At 56.3% G+C, this 20,580-nt stretch overlaps 1 pseudogene; it reads right to left on the minus strand.

Annotated features, from left to right (window-relative positions):
• The window catches only part of LOC130038922 (vacuolar protein sorting-associated protein 33A-like), a 90,228-nt pseudogene extending 79,568 nt beyond the window's left edge, over positions 1–10,660 (minus strand).
• Between the last annotated feature and the right edge of the window lie 9,920 nt (positions 10,661–20,580).

Genomic DNA, 20,580 nt, shown 5'->3' on the forward strand with positions numbered 1-20,580 from the left:
CCATTATTGCCATACTGGTCCCTACTCTATCCTAAGCATCCTCTGTCCCCTACATGTGTGGTTTTTTCCAACCATTGACAAGGCCTCCTGGCCCCCATTTTTCTAACCTTGGATATCAATCTCAAATATGTGTGTGTGTGTGTGTGTGTGTGTGTGTGTGTGTGTATTATGGGCTGGAGCCATAGCACAGCGGGTAGGGAGTTTGCCTTGCACGCAGCCAACATGGCCGACCCGAGTTTGATTCCTCCGCCTCTCTCGGAGAGCCTAGCAAGCTACCGAGAGTATCTCGCCCGCACGGCAGAACCTGGCAAGCTCCCCGTGACGTATTTGATATGCCAAACACAGTAAAAACAAGTCTCACGATGGAGACATTACTGGGCCCGCTCAAGCAAATCAATGAACAATGGGAGGACTGTAACCATATATATCTATTCCACAAAATGGGTGCATACTTATATTTGTGAAGGGACTTGGGAATCATATCCAGCAGTGCTGAGGCTCCTCCGAGCTCTGCTCAGGCATCACTCCTGGAGGGGATACTGGGGACACTATGAAGTGCCAGGGAAAAGAATCTGGGTTTGCTGCTTGGTAGGCATCAGCCTTGCCCCAGGGCTCTCTCTCCAATCTGCAGTTTACTGACTTACAACGTAGTATTACAGAATACTCACAGTACGATGTAATCATATTTGGATATCCTGCAAAGTAACCATGATTCATGTATAGACCGTTTGAATTCCCTACCATAGATTCTAAGGTCAAGGACTGCTATTGGGTATTATGAAGGCTGAAAGTGACGGTCCTACTCAAGTTCTTTTTCCAGAAATCTCAACGTGAGGACATGTGCTTCAAACGTACAGGAGTTGGTGCTTATAAGCATATTTGGTTCTGTTCATTTTGGGTTAATAATATAGCAATGTCCAGTTCTTTCCCAGACTTTACGGATTGATGGTGTTTGTACTGCTTGGTGTCCTTTCATTTTTGTCTTGTGAAGAATCACTGAAGGCATTCATTTTAGGGTACATTGACTAGGAAGCTTTGCAATAATGCAAGAAAGGTTTTGTTTGTTTTGGGGTTTTTTTTTTGTTTTTAAACCTCACCTAGTGGTTTTCTTTTCATTTTTTATAATTTTATTTACTGAATCACCATGAGAGCAGTTACAAAGCTTTCGCGTTTAAGTCTTGGTCATAAAATGAAACACCCGTACTTTCATTAGGGCCGATTCTCCACCACCAAAAACCCCAGTATAGACCCATCCCACACCCTCCCCCTACCTGTAGAGGAGATAATTTCCATATTACTCTCTCTGCTTTGATTACATTCAATATATTGACACCGGACCCACCATTATTATTTGGTGCTCAGATCTGCTGTAAAGGCAACAGTAGACAATTTGTTTTCTACTCCTGGTTATGAATAACATATGACATCGCGTGGCTGCAGTAGTGGCTGCGCGATTTTGAAATTCCACAATTTTAACCATTAAATCTGGAGGAATTTCTTGCCCAAACCTGCTGGGTTCCAAGATTAAATCAGCAGCCAGAGAGGCCGTTTGTGGGTGACGACTTGGGGTCTCGTTGGGGAGGAAAGGGCCAGCTCCACCCACATCCCGTGAGACCCTACGTGTCTCGTCACTGTGAGCCCAAACCTGACTGTCCAGTGGCCTCCGGAGGATGGCGGCCAGCAGGCTGCCAGGGGGAACGGGCCAACGCACGAAATCTGTTCCCACCTGGGGTGGCCCAGCGCCTGTAACTTACTTCAGGGACTGGACACATTTCTGCCCAAAGCTGTTGGGTTTCGAGATTTGTTTCTGAGTCTCTGGGATCATGGCCGTTAAGCAGTTCAATCAGGAACCAGAGAGGCCATGCCTCCAATTATATAGCTGGACTGGAGGTGGTTTGTGTCTGTGTCTCCCACATACCTAACTTTTGCCTGTTTACTTTCTTGGTAAACTCTGCCCCACGTTTTTGGGGTCTGGCCCAAGGCACAGCAGCAATTTGGGGGTACCTGGAAGTCTGAAGGCGCCATCAGGCTGCTGATGCACTCATCTCACAGGTACAGAGAGACCTGCTGGTGGCACCATACCCCCAACCCAGTGCTTCTTACGGTTTACTCCTGCCTCTGCACTTAGTGATTGCTCCTGCCGGGGCACAGATGACTGGATGGGATTCCTGCAATTGAACCCAGATCAGCCACATGCAAGATAAGAAACCTACTCACTGTACTACCTCTTTATCCCAAGATAAACACTTTTAAGAAAATGGTATACAGGCACAGAGCAATAGTTCAGCTGGTAGGGCATGTGCTTTGGCCAATCTGGCTTCAATCCCTGACGTTCCGTATAGTCTGCCCAAGCACTGTCAGGAGTGATTCCTGAGTGCAGAGCCATGAATAAGCCCTAAGACATCACCAGGTGTGGCACAAACATAAAGAAACAAAAAGAAATTGGTGTATCAGAATTCCATTGTAGAAACTCTTTGACTTCTTTGACTCTATAGTTCTTGATTGCTAGCCAAAAATCTTTTATAAATAAACCGGAAATAATCAGTTGTCACTGGCAAAATGGAAATAATTTTATTCAAGTAGATAAAGAACATTGTTTGCTCTAATTTTAATACTGCTTTACATAGTTTGTGAAACAATTTCAATCGTGTTTATTACTCAAAATGTCAATGGATTACGATCTTTCACTGGTGAGACACTTGATAATCTCCAGAGGAAAATACATCAAAAGCATATATACAATTATAGAAGTTCTTATAATACATGTAGCCCTGATGGTACATTATTTATCACGTTTTACAGAACTAGAAAACATTCAAATGAACATAAAGAGATTCAGACTGGATGATAAACTTCTGATGGTTCAGGTCCTTCATTTAATTTTTTCTGATAAGAAAATCCAAAATTATTAATGTTGAATTTCTCATCATACATTCATCTAAAACCACAGTGGAAAAAAAGTAAACTTTGTAAAGACAGTAAATTGGTTATTTTAGGTGTTTCACAAGTACTTGCTATCTAATCCAGGAACTGCTGGAGATTTCTGCACAGTGCAGAGAATGAGGTGGCCGGGCCGAAGTTGTTGCTGTCGTAATTGTTGAGGTCGTCCCCGTTCCCTTTGAGAGCCCCCTCGGACATCATCTCCACTTTCATGTTGAGGTCCTGATTCTTTCTTTGGAGGTCCACAATCACGGAATTCAGGAAATCAATCTGTGTTCAAGGAGAGCGTGAGACGGTGAGCCATCTGCGGGAGCCATGGGAGCCCGCCACAGAGGAGGCTGGGCCCCGCTTCCAGTCCCCGCCACAGGGTTGGAGGCAGCCAGAGCTCCCCTTTCCCTTCCTGAGCGCAAGCTCCCGGGTGCCCAGGGAAGACCCCAGGAGGAGATGCTGGTACCCCTCGGTTCTTCTCAGAGCAGGGAGTCAAGAGGGGTCTTCCCTCTCCTACAAAGACAAACTCACTTCTTTCAAATGAATGCGGCGGGGGGAAATCCCACTTTAAAAAAGCAAGCATGACTGTAGGCACAAACATTCATGTTTCACTTGAAAACTGGCAGGCGCGTTGGGTCTGAGTGATAGCACAGCGGGAAAGGTGCTTGCCTCACACGCAGCCAACCCAGGTTTGATCCCTGGCATCCTATAGGGGCCACCGGAGAGCAGCCAGGAGTGATTCATGAGTGCAGAGCCAGGAGGAAGCCTGGAGTATCGCCACGTGTGGCCCCCAAAGAAAGTGTAAATAAAACCAGAAAAACAGACTGATTCTTTTTCTCCCTCAGGGCAAGTTCTGATGGCCAGTCTCTGAGAGTGCCCAGGCCATACCACACTAGAGCCAAGAAACGCAGATCTCTCTTCCTCCAGCTGAAAACAAAACAAAACAAAACAAAACAAAACAAAACATGGAAATGTTCAGTTCCCAACAAACCCATACAGGGTCCACCTGCACAGCCCACATGCAAAGTTCACTTCAGCCCACAAGTGCCCTCCAGGGCCACCGGCTGTTAAGTACAGAAGTGCAGGAAGTGAGGGTGTGCGGGAACTCCTCAGGGCACTGGGACCCAGATGGTCCCCTTCCTCGGAGAGGATTCAAACGATAAAGCGCTGCAGACCCGGGTGGGATGGAAGGGGGGTTGGGGAAGGAGAGACATCAAGGAGGCCCCAAGGCTGACTCCTGCTGCAGGCCAGATCCGAGCTTGGTGATGGTAGGTGCGGGCACCGGACTGCAGCCAAGTGTGCAAACCCCGGAGGACCACACCCAGCTGTCTCCCTTGACAGGAGCAAGAAGCAGGAAGGCAGCCCAGAGAACCAGACTCCCCCAGCTCTGGGCCTAGAGTATGCGCAATGAGGCTGGAAAAGCCACATGCTGGTGGGCGCTTCCGTTTGCGACTGAACCTTCCTGGCAGGGAAGAAGCCCTCCAAAGTGGTGTTCGACTCTGGCAAAGTGATGATTTGACAATTTTATGGGAGCCCGAAGCCCAGGTTCTGGGAGAGCAGCAAGAGGAAGGGCATTGGAGGGCTCTGGCAAGGACATGACCCCTTGACTGAAGGGATGTGTCCTTGTCCATGGGGCCTCTCACTCCTTAAGCATCACCTCTTGTGCTGGGAGCGTGTGGGGGTGGGGTTCCGGCAGCATGTGCGCGGCCCCTGGTTCTCACGGGCGCCAGGGGAGCACAGCCCCTTCTTCCTCAGCTTCCCTCTTTTTGGCTTCTGTTATTTTAAAGAATCAATTAATTTGGGGAGGGGGTTTTTGGGTCACAATCCGGCGTTGCTCAGGAGTGACTCCAGGCTCTGCACCCAGGAAGTACTCCTGGCGGTGCTTCAGGGACCATATGGGATGCCGGGGATGGAACCTGGGTTGGCCATGTGCAAGGCCAACAGCCTACCTGCTATGCTATTGCTCTGGCATCATTCTCAGATATTTTAAATGGTAGATATTCCCCGACTCTTTTGAAGCATACACACATATATACATATGTACATGTCTGTGTATGTATACATGCTTATCTAGAACCTTTGTGGGTAGTCAGTTTGGTTTGTTTGGGGGCCACACCCAGTGGGGTAGGGACTAAACCCTAGCTCTGTGCTCAGGGATCACTCCTGGCTAGGGTGGAACAGCTCAGGCTGTCAGCAGTCACTCGAGCCCGGGAAAGTGGGGCTGTGAGGTCAGAGGGCACTGGCTCACCTAGCACTGCACTCAGGAATTACTCCTGGCGGTGCTCAGGGGACCATATGGGATGCCGGGGATTGAACCTGGGAATTCGGTGTGTAAGTCAAACGCCCTCCCCGCTGTGCTATCACTATGGCCCAGGATATGGTTTCTCTCAAGGCTGAGGCCGGGCCTACACAGCCCTGGTCACTACCATCACCCACCTTACTCTGCATCATCGCATTGGTGTTCCTGGTGTCCTCCAGGGAGGCCAGGGCCTGCAGGGACGCCTCCCGCTCGGCCAGCAGCTCGGTCTGCTGCGCCTCCAGCAGCGCCTGGTCTTTCAGCAGCCAGTGCAGCTGCCGCTGGAGCTTCGTGGCCTTCTGGCCCAGCAGCTCCTTCTCAGAGACAAGGCTGTTCAGCTGCTCACGCAGGGCCGACTCCACGCGGGCGGCCTCCTCCTTCTCAGCCGTGAGCTCCTCGATCTCTTGCACCAGCGACTTCTGATCCCGAGCCAGCTCCTCGTAGGAGCACTGCAGCTTCTGGATGATGTTGTCCTTGTCCTTGGCCAGGGATAGGTTCTCCAGAACCAGCTTCTTGACATGCTCCTCCAGCTGGCCCCTCTCCTCCAGGCCCTTCTTACACTCGGCCACCAGGCTGCTCTTGCTCATCTGCAGCTCCTCCACCAGGGCCTGCAGCCCCAGCTTGGAGACCTGCAGTGCGTCCTTCTCCGCGCCCACCCTCTGGAGCTCCTCCTGCACCGCCCTGCCCTCTTCCAGCACTTTCTCTTTCTCCGCCTCGAGGGCTTCTCGGTCCAGCCGCTCCTGCTGGCACAGCTTCTCCGCGGCCCACCTGGCCTCGATGACCTTCTCCTTATCCATGCGAATCGCTTGGTTCAACAGCCAGAGCTTCCTCTGCTCTTCCCGCAGCGAAGAGTTTTTGGCCTCCGCTTCTCTGAGTTTCAATTGAAACCACCCTCTCTCGGACTTCAGACAGAGCTTCTCCTTCGCCAGCAATTCATTCTCTGACCTCAGGGCCCTGCGATCCTCTGACATCAGCTCCATCTCTTCTTTGGCCGAGCTTAATAAGCAAGTTAAGGACTGCAGAAACAAAAAGCGGGGAAGAATGGAAACAAGAATGAGATCAAGCAGGCACACGCAAGCCAAGCACTTCATGTGGCCTAAATACCAGAAATGAAAATGGCAGAGTAGTCTTACCTGCACACGCGTGTATACGCGCACGCGCACACACTCACACACACACACACACACACACACACAGACTCAGGATGGAGAGGCTCAGACACAGTTAGCTTCTTAGCGTCAACATAACTACCTGCCTATTTTGTGGATGGGGGCCCCACACCTGCTGGTGTTCGGGTCTCGCTCAGGGTTCTGTGCTCAGGGATCACTGCTGGCAGGGCCGGAGGACGGGATGCTGGGGATCAACCCCAGGTTGGCCGAGTACAAGGCAGCACCCTACCCATTCTACTATCAGCCGAGTTGATTTTTGAAATGCTGTCTGAAATGATTCCTGACAGCTCCCCGGAAGGTGTAAGTACAGTTGGATCTTGACATTGGGGCATAAGATTTTTCCCCCCACTTCAATTCTTCTATTATAAAATCCATCACTCTGTCCTAGAAGGGATGCATTCAAAAACTAGTTTTCAATACAATTCAAAGAACTACAAAAAGTATTTTGTTTTGGAACTTTGTGCAGGAGGGGAAGGGAAAAGCAACCACTGCTTTTCAAACGATTTTCACAGGGACAAACAGAGGCAGGAAATGGACTTAGTCCCAAAAGTTATCCACTTTATAGAAAATCCAGACGAATCCACCAAGCTTTGGAGACTGAAGCCAACAGTTTTTGCTTGCCAAACACAGTAACAAGTCTCAAAATGGAGACATTAGTGGGCCCGCTCGAGCAAATTGATGAACAATGGGAGGGCAGTGTTTGCAGTCATTTGGGAGGGACCCAGGGGCTCCAGGAGGACTGGTCGCACACGGGTCAGGGTCTCCCTCACCTGCTCTCCCTGCCCGTCAGCAACAGGTTGTGCGTTTTCATTTCTGAGTCTCAATGCACACCACAGTTGAACCGCCATGTACTTTCCAGAACTTTCTGCAGCAAGGGCTATCTTCTCTGTCCAGCTCAGCAGCCATGAGCCGCAGCAGGCTACTGGTGTGTGCTGGGCAGCTGACCGCAGACGGCCATGTTACCGGAATGGGACTGACCTGAGCATGCACACGAGGCTGCTGGCCACAGAACTGGGCCAGCAGGTGGTCCAGAGAGGAGACGTAGCCCTGGCTGCGGTGCGTGGTGGAAAGCGGCCGGGCACCAACACACATACGGGCCACGGCCGCCATCAGCCGCGGCGCTGCCCTGCGCCCACCCACCTTGGCCTTGTTGGCTTGCGTCTTCAGCTCGGCCACCTCCCGCAGCAGGCTCCCGTTCTCCGCCTGCACCGCCTGCAGCTTCTCCTTCGCCTGCAGCAGCAGCTGCTGAAGGGCCTGCGGCGCCTCCTCGTGCTGCCCCTGGATCTCCCCGCTGGCCTTGGCGTGCTCGGCCTGTAGAGCCTGGCACTGGCTGCGGCTCACGTCCACCTTCTCCTCCTGTGGGGAGCCGGGGGCCACTGTCAGCCGCTGGCCCCCTGCCCGCTCCCAGCACACACGCACACACACGAACAAACATGAACACACACACACACAATGCAAACACACAAACATACACACACGCACACACACGGCCCCTCTGCTCTGCTCACCAGCATGCACACGCAAACACACATGCACACACACGCGCGCACACACGGCCCCTCAGCTCGGCCGCTTTCGTTCAAGTTCTCCTGAAGACTACGAAGCGCTAGCCCCTTCCCCTGCAGCTCTTCGGCCAGGCTATCGGCCTACCAGAGTCACAAGGATGGAGTGAATGGACCAAGGAGACAAACAGGAACGGGAAGGGGAAAACAAAACAGAAAACACGTATGAGAAGCCCATGACCCAACACAACCCCGAAGAACAGAGGCATGAGGTGAGCGTGATTGCCTGAAGTTCACGAAGCCAAGGCCTTGGCGCCGGCAGTTCTGGTGATGACTGTCTAGTGGTTATTGAAAACGGCCCAAACAGAGGCGTTTTCTAGACCTAACTTTGGCGTGACCAGAAAATAAGAAAGCCTATGAGAAAGACTGACTTTCCAGGGGCGGGGAGACGGCACAAAGGGCTTGAGTACACACCAGGCCCGAGTGGGAACTGCAGCACCACTGGGCGAGAATGAGATCGGTCCACAAGCTGCAAAGCCCCACTACTGCTGGGCGCGAAGACCCCAGAGCCCAGAGCATGGCTTGGCGAGGAAGAAGGAAGTAAGCAAGGGAGGAGGGAAGCTAAGGATAGGAAGGAGGGAGGGAGGAAACAGGGAAGAAAGGGAAAGGGAGGGGAGGGAGGGAATAAAAGGTTATCTTTCTTTTTCCTTTTGGCTTTTTCGGTTACCCTAAATGCTCAGGAATTTCTCCTTGGATGTAACCCGGCCAGCTCACCGAGAATATCTCGCCTGCACAGCAAGCCTGCCAAGCTCCCCGTGATGTATTCGATATGACAAACACAGTAACAAGTGTCACAATGGAGACGTTACTGGGTCCGCTCGAGCTAATCGATAAACAACGGGAGGATAGAGACAATGACAGTGACCCTATGGGATGATGGAGATCAAACCAATGTGGGCCGCGTGCAAGACAAATGCCCTTCCCACTGTACTATCACTCCGGCCCCCAAGATTTACTTTCTTGTAGTTTCTTTTCTGTGACTTTAAAAGTTTGAGGGGTTTCAATATGAAATTTAAAATGAGGAACCTCTAATCCCCTAGACAGCAGTCACCAGAACTTGACGTTTGTTACATCTTGATGCGAACAAGTGGGTCAGCTATCCCCTGCTTTGTCCTAGGAATTGATTCCATTTGTTTCAGCCGGTGTTTCTGGAATGCCAGCCAAGGAGTCCTGAGTCCTGAGAGGAACTCCCGGGGGTCTCGGGGCCCTTCTGTTATGTCTGTCAGTCCTGTCTAGAAAGCCCACAGCCCTTCCATCTTGGCCAACAGAGAAGTTTCTCCAACAAAGTGACCAGCGCGGGGGGTGGGGGGGGGTGAGGGCACGTCCCTGCCACCACAATCCTATAGGAGGAAAAGGGCATCTCTCGGGGCTCCTTGGTGAGAACTGCAGCTTCCTCGGCTTGGCCCACATCTCACTGTCTCGTCCTTCCCCAGGGTCAGGGCTACCATGAGAGTCCATGCCTGTGGCCAGCAGGGGGCCATGCTGGAAGGCGGACTTGGCCCAAGCACATGTTAGAAGCTGAAAGGGATGAAATCTCTGCAGGGCTGCGCGGGGGCTTGTGCTGCAGGGAGGGAGGGGCTGGCAATGAGAAATACCAAGATGGGCCACGTCACCAGCCTTGAGGGAGCTCAGAGACTCAGAGGCATCGAGCACCAGCTGGGAACTGAGGCGCCTCGGGGAGAGGAGGGCAAAGCCCGTCACACGAGCAGGTGGTCAGCAAGGTCAGGGAAAGACCCTCGTGGCCTGACTCGAGCCCAAGAGTCTGGGCGAACTCGGCGAGTATGCAGCAAGCCCAAGAGGTGGGGGGCAGAGGTTTGCTCTGGGGGCTCCTATCTTGTTTTCTCACTGGCCTCGTGAAGAATTCTCTGTTTCAGAAAGACCCCAGATGGGCCCGATTAGCCGGGGCCAAGGCTAGCACGGCATCCGGGTGCTGGGGACCAATGACAACCCCCGAATCATGCCGACTCCTTCTCAGTCCCCTCAGAGGGAACCGCACGGGACGTGACCGGGAGACCTGTCAGCACCAAGCCGGAACACAGCGGTGAGCAGACTGACACACAGCATGCAGGGAGCGAGCGTGGAAGTGGGCGAGGGCGCCCGAGAACCAACCTGCAGCTCTCGGCCCGCTTTGCATTCTCTAACTCCTGAATCTGCCGCTCAGCCACCTGGAGCTGCTGCCTGAGCTTCTCCATTCCCAATTGACCTTCGGAACTGGCCTTCCAGAGCCCATCGAGCTGCAAGAGCTTCTGCTGGGTGGCCTCCAGCTGTGCCGTGGCATTGGCCAGGGCCTGGGCTTGCTGACTACACACAGCCCGCAACCCGTCCAGGTGCTTTACCTTCGTCTCCGCCTCCTGCAGCTTGTTCAGGGCGTCCTCCACCTCCACCAGGTGCTGGTCCTCGATCTGCTCAAGCTTGGCCCATGCGGCCTCCAGGCTGTTCTTCTGCTCCTGGGCCGTCCTGAACAGCCGTGACCTGAGCGTCTTCAGCTCGGAGGCGTGTGCTGCACGCTCAGGCGCCTGCTGGGCCTTCAGGCTCTCCACCTCCTGCTGGTACTCGAACTGTAGCCTCTCGATCTGCATCTTGAGCTCGGCCAGCTCGGCCGCCTCGGCGCCCACGCCCTGGCTCACGGATGCCTTCGGCTCGCCCATGGCCTGTTGGTGCGGGGTGATGGCCGTCTCCAGTTTGGACTTCCTCAGGGCGATCATGTCCGCATTCTCCTTGTTGGCATGGTCCAGCTTGGTCCTCAGGCCCTCGTTCTCCTTGGCGAGCTTCTCAGAGGCCACCTGCAGGGACTTCACCTCCTTCTGGTGGGAAAACAAAATTTCCATGAACTTAAAACAGGAAGGAAAAGAAGCAGAAATAGAAATTTTTCTTTTCCAAACTGACTCTTTGCTTCTTCTTGTTTTAAGGAAAAACTTCTAAAAAATGGGGTTCTAAAGGATTTGATTTGTGCTGCTCGACTGAAAATCAAAGCTGAGGCAAAGGCATAGACCCGAATGTCAGAACGAGAGAAAAACGCTCATAAAGAGCAGCCTCCAGCCCCAAGGAGCAGAGATGTGTCAGCCGGGCCCTGCCAGGTGCATGACCCCAGGTATCCCTGTCTGATTCGGAGTCTCCAGCAGAAGTGGTCCCAGCGGGGTCGGCCAGGCCGCCCCACATCCTTGCCTGCACCCTGCAAGCCTCCGGGACCTGCCCAGGCTTTACCTCCAGGTCGCCTTTGATGATGGACTCCTCCTCGACTCGGAACTGGAGGTCTTCCACTTTCCTGTGGGGGAGAGGGAGACGTTGTGAGGGGCGTCACTGCTGCCCCCCATGAGGGCCACCATCTTGTAGATGCGCCTGTCCCAGCCCCCGGCTCCACACACAGGAGGGCTGAGAGAGTCGGGGAGGGCCAGAGCGAGAGTACAGCAGGCAGGGCGTTTGTCTTGCACGTGGCCGACCCGGGTTCAATTCCCAGCATACCACTATGGACCCCGGAGCAATGCCTGGAGTAATTCCTGAGTGCCGAGGCAGGAGTAACCCCTGAGCATCGCTGGTTTGACCCAAAAAGAAAAAAAAGAAAGTCAGCGAGTCCCCTCAGCTTCGAGCACTGGGTGGGACCCACAGGCTACAGGAGGAAGCTAGGCCGAGCCAACGCCAGGTGCAGTATAATATCAACCCTTTCTGCCTCGCAGCTAACAGAGGTGGTTAAAAACTGACCCGCGGCACCTGCCAGTCCCTCCCAGCCAGCACCTGTCTCCACATTGGGACAACAACTGAGCCCCTGGGGGAGAAGCAGCCAATGACTCGGGGGCGGAGGGCGGGGGGAGGGGCTCCCAGTGACGGTCGAGTCGGCATGTGGAGCTGAGGGGCTGAGCCAGGCACTGGCAGTGCCCCTGGGCACCACACTGCTGGGAGCCCATCTGAAAAGGCGGTCTCGGCCAGCACCCCGTGTCCATCTGTCTGCAGCCAGGCCTCAGCCCCGCGTCCGTCTGTCTGCAGCCTGGCCTGAGCCCCATGTCTGTCTGTCTACACCCCGGCCTGAGCACCACGTCCGTCTGTCTGCAGCCTAGCCTGAGCCCTGTCTGTCTGCTGTCGTGCCCCATGAGTACTGTGGGTTTCCTCCCGCCTGGGACTTAACCACAGGGACTCCCACAGGGTCCCACTGGGTTAGGACAGTTCCTTGCCACCCAGCACAGGCCTCCTGAATACCAAGCCAGGTGGACACAGCAGGGAGGGCCGGGGGTGGCTTGGCTCCACTGAGCTGCCCCCCCAGCCCTCCCGGTGAGGCCGCGCTCAGGACTGGGCACCCGTTGGTTTCTGGTTCTCACAGCCCTGGAAGGCCAGGAGTGCCCCACCCGAGGGAGCCCCTAGCTCCGGGCACAGCCTCACCTCTTCTCCTCCTCCAGCTGGTTCAGCAGCTCCACCTTCTCCCAGTCGGTCGCTTCCAGCATGGCCCGCAGCTCGTCGTTCTTGGCCTCCAGCTCCAGGACGTGCTGTAGAGGCAACGGCACGTGAGTGGCCTCGCCCGCCCCCAACAGCCCTCTGGGGGCTGGCATCGCCACCTGTCACCACGGCAAGCTGAATGCATCTCCCACCTAAGCTACAGCGTTTCTGGAAGGCCAGAGGGGAACCACACCACGAAAGCACCGATGCGGACAACTCGGCACTCCCTAAACCCCCACAGGGCGAGCAGAAGGCGCATGCGATCAAACCACGTGCCGGACGCCACCGCAACGACGGCAGACGGGGACCCACGGCCTCTGCCTGCACCGCCTGCACCAAGCTCGCGCCCAGCCTCTACCGCAGGCGTCTCTCGGCCCCGGCACTGCCGTCTGCACAGACGTCACCTGGTCGTGCCCGTTCTGGCCAGGGCCAGCACCTGCTCTTTCTCCCCTATGTGGCTCGTGGCCTTGGCCACCTCCGCCCGCTCCAGGTCCCGCTCGGCCAGCAGCTTCTCAATGTGCTGCTGCTCCTCCTTCAGCGCCTCCTGGAGGGCGGTGGTGCCAGAGATCTTTTGGGCGTAGCAGGTGGAGGTTTCCGGCAACTGCAAAGGAAAAAGAGACGTGAAGGGGATGGGGCCGGCCGACACGGGCATGCTCGCGGTGATCCTCGGCAAAGCACATGGAGCAGTGCTGCATCCTTGCATATGGGGCAGCGACTCTCAGCAGAAACATCTTGAAACTTTCCCGAAGATCCTTGGAAGGGACCTGGAATCCACTGACCTCGGGCCTCGTGGGAATCCGGAGACTCTTCTGCAGAGCCCGAGGCAGCCCCCTCCACAGCCTGCTCTGGCCTGAGCTTCCTTACGGATGAGCCCTTGGCTTGAGCTTGAGGCCAGCTCCAGCATCTTCAGCCTTGCAGGTCCGTCAGGGTCTCCCTGGGCAGCCTGTCCCTTCTCTCTTCCTCTTCCTTCCAGCTCACCTCGCTCTCCTGGGCACCCGCCCCATGCCTGAATAGCAGTAACCAGAGACTCTTGTCTCTGGGAATGGCCCCGTGCCCCCGGGGGTCACTGGGTGTGACCCTATAAAAGACCCCTGTGCCATCTGCCTTCGAAAATGGGGGATGAGAGGCTAGAATGATAAAGTTGCGGGAAAGGCGCTGGCCTTGCACGCCGCTGACCCGAGCTGGATAACAGGTACCCACCCCATTGGGTCCCGAGCCCACCAGGAGTGACTCCTGGGTGCAGAGTCCAGAGTAAGTCCTGAGTATTGCTGGGGCATAGCCAAAGTCCAGGAAATAAAAAAAGGAAAAAGTGGTGGGTGAGAATGTGTGAGGGCTCACGCCCAGCGAGCAGGACAGCAAGGGCAGCTCAGGGAAAGACCAAGCACAAAGGGAAGGAGAGAAGAGGCAAAGACAGTGAGGAGGGGAGGGGAGTGGGCTGAAGGGCTGCGGGGACCGGGGGTCCTATCCGTTCTATCCTGGGCTCGTGGTCACTCATGTTGCTCTGCAGACCCAGATCCCTCTCTGCACAACGGCCCCTGCAGGAGGGGACAAGGCGGGACCTGATCTTCATTCTTCGGGCACATGGTGGCGGGGGGCTGCAGCGGCGATGGCCAGGACTTCTGCTCCTTCTGCCCGGCCATCCCTGTTCCATCGCCCTGCTGCGGTCCAGCCGCAGGTTCTCTTGCCGCTTCCCCGCATCATCTGAGCTGCTGCCAAACGCCTCCTGACCAACGGGCCCAGCAAGGCCCAGGCTGTCCACTGCTGCTTTGCCTGCTGGGAGCTCTCGAGCCACCTGGTTCTGTCCGGAGAGCGGGATCATCCTTGCCTGTGCGTAAGGACCTGGCCGTGATTTCCCGATACACTTAAAGTATATCTGGTCAGATTAAATGCCCTCCCCAGGGCCAAAGAGTCTGTTGGGGGGGGTGGGGGAAGGTGCTTGCAGAGGTTCAAGATCCAGCACCATCAGGAGTGACCCCACCCCCCAAGCAGAGGGCCAGGAATAAGCCCTGAGCACCACTGGGTGTGTCCCCAAAACCAAATAATAACTAAAATTTCTAGGAGCACACGAGCTCTCGGGCCAGCCATGTGCAGTGCTCTCGGGAACTGCAGTCAACTCGGATTTCAAGGGGTGCCTGGTAAGAGCTTGCCAGCCTTGGGGGTCTAACACCAAGACCCGGGCTCAACCCCCCTCCACCGGGAGCAGCCCCCAAGCACCACGCCTGGAGTCCCTGAGCACTGCCAGGTGAACCCCAAAGAGCAAAAATAAAAACTAAGAAAGGCGGGCGGAGGTGTTCCCTGAGCCTCCTGGCCTGAGCGGGTGGGGCAGGCCAGAAGCACGCGCTTCCTGGGCACTGAGGAAACCAGCACAGGAGCGATGGGCTTCTTTCAGCCAACTATGGAGACGAGACTGTGAGGTTCAGGCCCCGGAACAGGGAGAAAGCAGCACCCCTAGCATGGGGGGAGGCGCGTGCTGAGGGGCTGGCAAGTTCGGGGCCACGAGCTGAACTCAGGATGCTGATGCCAAAGCCTCTGCCCTGCGCGTGGTTTGTGAGGCCCCAGGCTCCATCCCAGCAAGGCCAGGCCTTCTGTGGGAGCCTGGTACCTCAGAAGAGCAACTCAGCCAACAGACAAACAGGGAGGCCTCCATAGGGCACGCACGGACCCGTGTGCATGTATGTATGCGTGCATGTATGTTCCAGTGGGCATATCTACACGCACCTGTGTGCATGCGCGCGTTGTGTTTATGCATGTATGTGCCTGTGTGTGTATACCCATAAGCCTGTGTATATACGGTATGCACTATGTGTACATGTATGAGTGACTGTGTGTATGAATGCTTGTGTGTGCACTTATGGAATTATGTTGTCGAGGTATACTTCCGTGAAGTCACACAGAATCTTTCTATATTCCTGTCATAGACGCTAACGGTGATGTTCAGTTTAGGAGTGAGCTCCACCCTGCATAAAGATATGCAAGGCAGGGGCCAAAGAGCTGGAGAGCGAAGCCCCAGCGCTGCCCAGGGTCAATCCCGGAGGCCCGCCAGGAATAATCCCGAGCACAGAGGTGGGAGAAAGCCCTGAGCTCTGCCAAGTGTGACCCCAAAACAGAACAAAACAAGATAGCGGGGGGGGGGGGATGGAGATACGTCTCAGGCGTAGGGCTCTTGCTTGGAGGTGGGAGGCCCCGGCAAAACCCCAGCACTGCAAACGGCCCCTTGAAGCACTGTAGGGTATGGCCCACAGTCAAGCAGTAAAACAAAACCAAATTCCACAAATGGGCTGGTTCGCGAGGGAAGGAGAGGGGCTTCTGAGTCTGCTCCCCTCCTAAATGGTGAGGCGAAGGGAAGGAGGAGTCGGACGTGAGGATGCAGGTGGGGCAGGGAAACCTGGTGGTGGTCGAGCAAGACAGGACTGGCCCCAGGCCTGTGCCCACGGCGCGTGGCCTCCTGGCTCCCGTTCCCGTGTCATCTGTTTTGTATCTTCTGTTGCACACACACTCACTCCCTCCTCTTCTGCATCGAGGGTCAATGCACGGAGCAGAGGCGGCGGCAGGAAGCGCAGCCCCCAGCAAAGCCAGCCCCCCGGGACACCCTCTCCATCGTGGGCCCGTTTCCCTGTGGACAATATCTCAGGGCACCCTTGCATATTCAGACACACTTTAGTGTTTATGACTCAGATAGACGTGAGGGGAGAAGCCACGAGGCCCCAGCTTTGAATTGCGGCACCGCAATGGACAGAAGTCGAGGCCACTCTGCATGTGGACAGCGGTGCAGAGGGACAGGAGGGAGCAGGGAGAGACGGAGAGAGTAAAGAAGCAAGATGAAGGGCCAAGCGTTCCCCAGAGTCTCTGGGCCCTGCTCTGACCCTCAGGCGCCCCCTTCAGCTACCCCACTTCATCCCTAAGGTGGCCTGAGGCCAGAGAGGAGCCCTGAGCACCCCAGGAAAGGCCCATCCCTGCTCCTGTCACTGGTGGTGGCTGAGAAGCCACTCGCCTGCCACCCGGAGCTGCTCAGCCCACGTGCTCCTGCTCCGCCTCTCGCCCCTGGGGCTGTGGGAGTCTGTGGGGGCCCGAGCACCCCGCAGTGGTGGGGGGCTGCTTACTAGTCCCGTCCGGCCGGGTCTGCTGCTCTCGAATGAGGCCCCGGAGCTGACGGAGCTGAGCGAGGAGGCCGAAGGGCTGCGCTTCAGGCTGGCGGGGGTGGTGGCCATCACACGCCTCACGGCGGCCACCTTGCCCTTGGCCGGCGTCGTGGACAGGAAGCCGATCTTGGTGACTTTGTGAATGGGAGCAAACAAGCCATACTTGGGCTGACACTGGAAGTACCTGCGGACAACGAGGAGGGGGGGACAAAAACACCTTCGGCAAGAGACACAAGCGCCGACCCAGAAGTCCACTGAGTCCCACAGTCTCACACCCCCACAAACGAACATGCTCCCACAGCCCCACATGCCCACACACTCACACCCCAAAAAACACATTCACACACGCACCCCAAACAACACTCCCACACTCTCACACTCCCACCCCAACAAACACACTCACACTCACACCCCAACCAACACTCCCACATTTCCACAGCGCCACACTCACACTCACTCCCCAACAAACATCATACCCTCCACCAGCCCACACTCACACACACTCACAACCTAACAAACACACACACACCCCAACCAACACTCCCACACATAAACACCACAACCAACACACTTACACTCACACCCCAACCAACACTCCCACACTTCCACACTCTCACAGCCCAACAAACACACTCACACCCCAACCAACACTCCCATACTCTCACACTCCCACCCCATCAAACACACAAACTCACACCCCAACAGACACTCCCACATGTCCACAGCCCCACACTCACACACACTCACTCCCCAGAAACACACATACTCACACCCAAACCAACACACACTCACACTCACACCCCACCGACACTCCCACACCCACACACACTCACACCCCAACCAACACTACCACACACCCACAGCCCCACAGTAACACACACGCACACCCCAACCAACACTTGCACGCTCTCAAACCAACACTGACACGCTCTCATTCCCCCACAAACACGCTCACACCCCCACCAACACTCTCATGCCCACGACCCCACCAACACTCTCACAGCCCCACACTCACACGCTCACATACACACTCCCTCATACATTCACACCCACACTCGCTCGCATACCGCCCACCCCCACCACGCAAATCAAGGGCGATTCCAAGGAGCCTCCCCGGCATCTGAAGGGTGACAGCAGGCCCGGGGGGTTCCTGCGGCCCAAACACAGCTGCATATGGGGGCCCCAGAATGTAACCACATCCCTGCAGGGTACCCGAGTGCCACCGGAAGTGGCCCCGCCTAAGAACCAAGTGAAGTGGCCTGCAGTCCCCTCAGCGCCTCCCGGGCACCGTGCATGGCCCCAGGCTGTCTAGGGGGGCAGGGGGACCCACCTCGTTCCGGCCACGGCACCATCGTTCTTGCCCAGTGGCTTGTCCAGCTCTACGCCGCACCAATTCCCCTTGGCGAAGTCTGTCTCCCCGAGGAAGCGCACCACACGGGCCTCCATGCCTCCCACCTCTGGAGGGATGGAGGGACTTGGGTCAGGCACCCTGGACTGCGCACAGCGCCCCCACCCCCGCAAACGAACATTCTGGCTTCAGAGTCGGGATTTCCTGAAGAAACCCCAAAGGTCAAAGTGCCATTTCCCCCCGCAACGCCTACAGGGTGAGCAGACGCTGCTGCTCAGTGTCCATGCAAGGCAGCAGCATTCACACCCACTCGCTGTCACCGGTAGCCTGGCTGACCACACCCCCGGGAATCTCTGACCCAGGCCAGCCACCTGGTGTGGCGAGGGGGTCGCTGCCCCTTGGGTGTGGGAGCGGAGCACTGGCAACCCCACCGCTGGAGAACAATTAAGCCAGAAACCAGCTAAAGGAAAATGACTGTTCTCGTATCTTAGCAGAGTTCGATCTTCCAGTTCTCCTTCACTATGCCTTGGCTTGACGCTTGGCTCCCGGGACACAGAGCAAAACAGAATCACAGCGCTGGACACTGACAGGAATGCTGACAAACAGGGCTGGAGCACCGGGGGAAGGGCACTGGCTTTGTGTGCGACCACCCTGTGACGCCCCAAGCAAAAACATCGAAAACCAGAGAAATAGAACCGATTTCCAACTTTGTTCATTGGTTTGTTTTTGAGTCACATTCAGAGTGCTCAGGGCTTACTCTTGGCTTGGTGCTCACGGATCACTCTGGGATGTGCTTGGGGGACTGTACATGGGACCAAGATTTAAACCCCGGGTCAGAGGCGTGCAAAGCATGACCCCTCCCCACGGCATGACCCCTCCACCCTGTTTTGGCTAAACTGGTAAAACTGGCAGCATCCCCGCACGCATCCATCACGCTGGAAACTGCAGGACCAGGCGTCCCGGCTACTCCTGCTTCCACCCAAACCGCGAGTCTGGAGGAACTGATGAACCAGACAGGCGAATGGACAGCCACCCGCGACCGCTGCCCTCGGCACTCACCAGCACCTGGTCCCCGAGCTTCAGCTCCCGCTCCCCTTTCTTGAGGGAGCCAGCCTCAGAGAGGTTGGAGATGGACTCGCTGGCCGTCCTGGTCAGCCTGCTGAAGTGAGGGGTGGCCGGTGACTCCTTCGCGGGGGACTGGGGCACCTTCGTGGTGCCGGCAAGGGCCGGGGAGGCCGACAGGGGCGGTGTGGCCCAGGCGGCAGGCGCTGGCCGCCGGCAGTTGGTCTCATCGTCGGCCTGCAAGCTCCTACTCAGCTTGGACGGCCGGGTGAAGATGCCCTTCAGCGGCTCGCACTGGAAGTAGCGCACACCCGCCACCGAGCCGTCGTTCTTGCCGATGGGCTCGTCCAAGACGATCCCGGCCCACTGACCAGGGGCAAACTGGGTCTCCCCGAGGAACTGGATGAATCCAGGCTTGTTCCCGTTCACCCAGACTCGTTCCCCGACCTGGAAGTCGCCCACAAACTCCTCCTGCATCTCCGAGGAGGGGGCGCTGGGGTTTTTCTCCCCAGGCACGGTCATCTCAACGGGAGCAGCCGCTGGAACAGCAGAAAGGGTCAAAAGGGTCAGAAGGGACAGTAAGGGCCTGTGCAGGTGCAGTTAAAGTGTGGTTGGGGGAGAGGGACACCCAGCAGTGCTCGTGGCTACTCCCAGCCAATGACGGGGGCTGCTTGTGGCGAAGCCTGACCGGGCCAGCCGTGAAGCGGACGTGCTCACCTACCGCAGCATCCCAGGCCGCAGTCATACTTTGGGCAGCTCAGGGAAATCTTTGGATACACCCCGTGATACTACGGACCAAGCCAGGTGAAAGCTCGAACCCAGTGTCTTATTTCTGCTGTGTCCACTGGCCCATCTTCTTTTTCTTTTGGGCGGGGAGCAACCCAGCCAATGCTCAGGGCCTATTTCTGGTTCTCCGTTCAGGGTTACTCATGGTGAGGTTGAGGGTGGAGAGTCACATGGGGTGCCAGTTGCCCTCCCCGCTGTACTGTGGCTTTGGCCGGCAATGAGGCCCTCTAGTCCAGGTGAGTCCACCTCCCTAAGCCTGTCCCCAAGCCCGGGCCAGGGAGCTAGCAGTTAGAAGGGAGCGTGTTGGTCGCCTCAGCTGTCACCGGTTGCCGTGACACTAAACTCACAGAACGTGACACTCGTGTGTGAGAGCTGTCCCCAGAGCCACGGACGTGTCTACAGCTCAGGGAGCCCTTCCCGGGCGAGGACTCGGGATGGGGTTCCCGGGTGGGAATGAGTCTCCCTTGGCCTGGGCTGAGCGCACTTACCGGCCGAGGATGTCTTCAGGGCCCAGCTCCCATGCTTGAGGATCTTGGTGGGGGCCTTCAGCCCGCTGGGCCTCAGCAGACTCATGGTCAGGCGGTCAGACGCTGCCGCGGCCACTATCAGGCCCCGACCATCGAGCCCACTTTGGGGCCTTCTGAGGCACACTCGTTCTCAGGACTAAATCTCTGAAGAGCAGAGGAGAGAGTCTGTCTCAGGCGAGCGACCACAGCAGCTTCCGGAGCCCAGACAGCTGCCAGTCTGGCACTCGCCACCCCGAGTGCGACCCCCAGTCTCCCGCACAGCCCCCTGAGCCCACCAAGTGCCATTCCTGCGCAAAAACTCAATCCAAAACAGACAAACAAACAAATGCCGATTCGGG

Source organism: Sorex fumeus, unplaced genomic scaffold (assembly GCF_029834395.1).
Source record: "Sorex fumeus unplaced genomic scaffold, SorFum_2.1 ptg000081l, whole genome shotgun sequence".
Taxonomy (NCBI): domain Eukaryota; kingdom Metazoa; phylum Chordata; class Mammalia; order Eulipotyphla; family Soricidae; genus Sorex; species Sorex fumeus.